The sequence below is a fragment of the Acomys russatus genome, chromosome 10 (genome assembly GCF_903995435.1).
Source record: "Acomys russatus chromosome 10, mAcoRus1.1, whole genome shotgun sequence".
Lineage (NCBI taxonomy): Eukaryota > Metazoa > Chordata > Mammalia > Rodentia > Muridae > Acomys > Acomys russatus.
In genome coordinates this window covers 16,685,794-16,690,553 of record NC_067146.1, presented here as the reverse complement: position 1 = coordinate 16,690,553, position 4,760 = coordinate 16,685,794, and positions in this window count along the sequence as shown.

Here is a 4,760-nt window from a genome sequence, read left to right as displayed (position 1 = left end):
TTTAGATAAAACAGCTGAGTTGAACCATCCAGCCAGATTTCAGAAAGAGCTTAAAAGGGTAAGCTTATTCAACAGTAAGCCTCCAAGATGCCAATTACCTCTGGCATATAAAAGTTATTTTTACATTTCCTCACTCTGATAATGATGTTAAATCAGGGGGAGGGGGAACTTGTTCCTAATAGACAACATGTTGAATTTTCTGTAAGTAAAGAAAATCAATAATGTATGATGTGTTTTTTTCCAAGTGAGAAAAAAGTAAAACAAGCTTTGAAACTTGATAAATGGAAGAGTGGGTTTGGATAAGCAGTAAACATGCATTTATTGGTCTAGTCCTTCAACTTTCATGATACCTAATTCTTTAAAAGTACAATTGACTAGAGACCCGAAACACAAAGATTAAACTCCATACACGTACTAGATTAGAAAAACGTAAAGACTTGTCAGTGCTGAGTGCTACTGACAATGCGGAGAAAGCAGAGCTTTCACACACTGTTCACTGGATTGCCAGATAATAGTGCCTTGAATGAACAGCAGGCAACTTTTTCCCCTGAGACAGCATTTCTCTATGTGGCCTTGGCTGTCCTGGACTTGCTTTATAGACCAGGCAGGCTGGCTTCAGACTCACAGAGATCATCTACTTCTGCCTTCCCAAGTGCTGTGATTACAGGCATGTGCCACCGTGCTTGCGACATTTTATAAAGTTAAAATACATACATACCACATCGTCCTAACTGCTTAGTTCTAGTTATTTACCGGAGATGCAAAAAACAAAACAAAACAAAACAAAAACCCACCTCATCTTCACATAAAAATTTACACTTGGATATTTGACTATTTCATAATCAAACTTTGAAATAGCACATTGTCTCATGGTTCAGACAAGAACGTTCCCTGTGGATGTGTAGCTGTCTGTTATGATGCACTGCCTTGTCATTGACCAAGGAGGACCACGGTCAACCATGGACTAGAACTTTAAAGATAGGAAGCAGAAGTAAACATTGTTTTCTCTTGAGTTGATTTTTTTGCTAGTGTTTTTGCTGTAGTAGTAGAAAGTAGGAATGAAGTGTAGAAACACACTGTGGTATATACAATAATTCTCAACAATTGAAAGATGTCCTACTGATATCAACAACATGAATATGCAATATATTGTGCAAGGCCAAAAGCCAGACTGAAGCCCCCTAGTCTCAGTACCATCTATATAACCCTTTTTAAAAGGCAAGATTTTAAAAATAGAACATAGTCCACTGAGGTAGAATAAGATTGGCTCTAAGAAACAGAGGGAGTTTTCAGGAATGATTATTGTTCTATATTGACAATGGTGGTTATGTAACCGTGTGTGTTAAATGACATGAATTTATTCTATACAAACTACATTTTAATATTAAAATTAAATAAAAGCATGTTATTTAGGGAAAAATTAGGTCATTATATTCAAAGATTGCTCGTTTGGAGTAAAAAGGAAGTTCCATTAAAATGGCTCAGAACACCTCTGTTGGCTCTCCAGTTTCAGCTATGGTGTTTCTTCCACTCCTTGATCTTCTCCCACGACACTGGCTGCTTTACATCCCTAAAGCTGTTCAATACATCCCTGTCTCAGAGTGTTTGTGCTGCAGTTCTCTTTGCTTCTCACCCCACCACCGCTGCTGCACCATTTGCTTCAGGATGTCAGTGCAGTGTCACCTTCGCAATTACACATTATTCACAATCAACTCCGACCTATTCTGTCTTCTTAAGTGGTACTTCTCAATCAGACATGTATTTTGGTTTTCAATTTATTAATCTGTGTTTAGTTGAGTATTTCACCAAGAGCAGGCAGAGGTTTTTGTAGATGTGGTTGCAGCCCCTATAACCTGCATCTAAAACAGCATGTCAAATATAACAATATTGGCACCTGTTTAATAAATGGATGAAGTGTGATGAAATTGCTGTTGCCCAGTGACCTTCATTCACCTACCATTCAGTCTTTTATGACATGCTAAATCTAATTTCTCCATAATTTGTAGAGAACTATACAGTTTATTTTAGTTCTGCTTTTATGAAAAGTAGGCAAGTAACGACAAAAATAATTATTTGGGATATATTACAAAAGAAGTATCATGATTTTGCTAGAACATAAATTCAACCAGTTATTCAACCAAATAACTCATATTGAAGAAGTAAAAAAAAAAGTGGATGACTTTGCCATCTAGCCTCTGACCCTCAGAGAGGGATATCACTTTTCTCTTCTCATATTCACTCCATCACCTTCTACACAATCTACACTACTGCACTCAACACATTCAGTTTTATTTATTGCAAAAATATAAAGGTTAAAGGAAATCAAATAATTTCCACTGCCTAACCTTGTATGAAATACATCATTTCATAAATGGCCAAAGTATTCACAATTTAAGTCATGAATTCAAAGGTTTTAGAATTGCAAATTATCAAAAAAGTCTTACATTATTTTATTATGATATCTAGTTTTAAATACAGACAGATTTGACACAATTTTTATTACCTATTCTTAAGCCACAAAAAGTCCATCCTTATACAGTCCAGTACCATTCCTAGAGCTCTGGTGAATTCATTACACTAAATTTTAAGTGAAGTTGCTCTTTCTCTTGATGAGCAGAGTAAACCACTGGATTTACATTTAGATTTACAGAAAAATCTAACAAAAAGACATAACAACAAAATGTGTGTTCTAGAAATTTCCTTCAATTGAAAATGTGTCTATGTTAATCATACAAATTAGACTCTATTTGGGACAACTTAGTTGTAATACGGAAGTGTTAAGGGTAGGATGCAATAAAAAGTCTATGTATAAACTACTGAACGTGAAAAGGCAATCATAAATAAAAAATAAATTTTAGTTTCAGTGCCTACATTGCAGTTCAGTAGCACATTATAGCTGTCTCATTGATTTTTTATGTTCAATCCTTCCGTGACCAGGCTACTTAAACTATTTACAAATATCTTGTTGCTGTAGGGTTCTGACAGTTATCCATCACAACCGCACTCTTATTAGACTGCTTCAGGGAATATTCATCATTATTTCCTCAAAAATCTTCTGTATAGCCTTGTTGTTGCTACAATAAAATGCCAGAGGTTGAATACTTACAAAGGTTAAAAAACAAACAAACAAACAACCTCTGAGCAGAAGAGACCAAACACATCCTGTGATTTTCCTTTGTAAGAATACATTCAACAGTTCCATTATTTCTCTGGCTTGTGGAAACTAGAAATTCCATGAGTCATGAGTGACAGTGTTGCCTTTGTGGTCTGCTCACTTCCCCCTGGCCATTACCTCCTGGTTACTCTACCATCTCCTACCACCACATTAGGAGCAGCTTCTACACAATGAAGCCTTGAGAGAGACCTTTAAACCAAATCCATAGCAAAGCAGTTTCAGTGTACACACAGTGCAATACTAGAGCTAGACCATTCACTCACGACTCGGTTACATCCACTGGGGTTTTGTTCTAGCCTTTTGAAAAATCATCGCTCTCCACGTGGACTGTCTGCTCACCTACTCTTCCACAATTCCTTATGCAGGCAGGTGTGCCTTCACTTAAAGGCTTTCTTCTTTTGTTCCAGTCTGGTGTCTTTCTTTCCCGTGAATGACTACAGGGCTCTACCAATTCTGCCCAGAAGTTATTAGTCCTAAGTTCTCCCCATGGTTGTTCGTATTTTCTCTTGGTTCTTTCTACACATCCAGCTCTCCTTTTGAGTTTCAGCCCGTCTGTGGATGAGTCCTATTCACAAGCACTGCAGGCTGCAACACAAAACCTTCTAAGGAATGTGCTTCCCAGCGACATGGCCACCTATGTGTTGAGAGACATACTGTGCAACCAGAGCTGTCTACCAGCTCTTCAACCCCAGCTCAGGTATCCTTGGATGTCTCCTTGAGGAAATTCCTAAAGGCCTTCTACAATTGTCAAAAGACAGTGATCCATTGTTTTAATCTCTCTTAGATCCCTGGACAGTGAGAAGAATATTTCTACCACAGAAGCTGGGCTAGGGAAATGAGAAGTTAAGAAAAGCCGGGTTTTGTTTGTTTGTTTGTTTGTTTGTTTTTTGAGGGCCTGGGTTTATCAGGGACAAAAATGGCTTACACTGAATCTCGTAAGTTTTCTACCACTGCAGTTCCATGATTTAAATAACATCAAGCTAGCATCTGGAGCACTAAGGTCATGCTAAAAAGCACAGAAACTGACAGGTAGAAAACACTTTCCAAACAGATAATTGGGCTCCTCATCCTGTTGTTTTCCTGAAGGCACAGGCATTCAACCACCCACATTTTCTTGAAGCTTTAAAAAAAAAAAATGCTTTTGCTCCAGGCCAGAGTCTGCCATCTCATCTAGGCATGTGACTCACATGCCAAGCACCATGTGACTCAAGAGACTAAATGGGCAGGGTTAGGTTTGGGGGAAGGGAGGAATTTATTGAATAACCATTTAACGGTAGTATTTGAATATTCACATACTCTAACCAAGATATATACATATTTTATTATTATAGCTGTACTTTCCACATAATAAATTCATCATAGAGATTTAATTAGGTTCACTTTTTAAGTATGAATTTGAGGGAGCCATGAGCAGAGTTGGAAGGGGAAGGGAGGGATGGAAATGGCTGAAATGGAGTAATCCTATAAAATTCTCAAAAGAAAAAGAGTTAAATAAAAAAATCAAGAAGAATTATTAGAGTTCCGAGTGCTTCACATATGAGCCACAAAACCTCAGAGGCCATTGTTCAGTGTACAGAGTCGGATG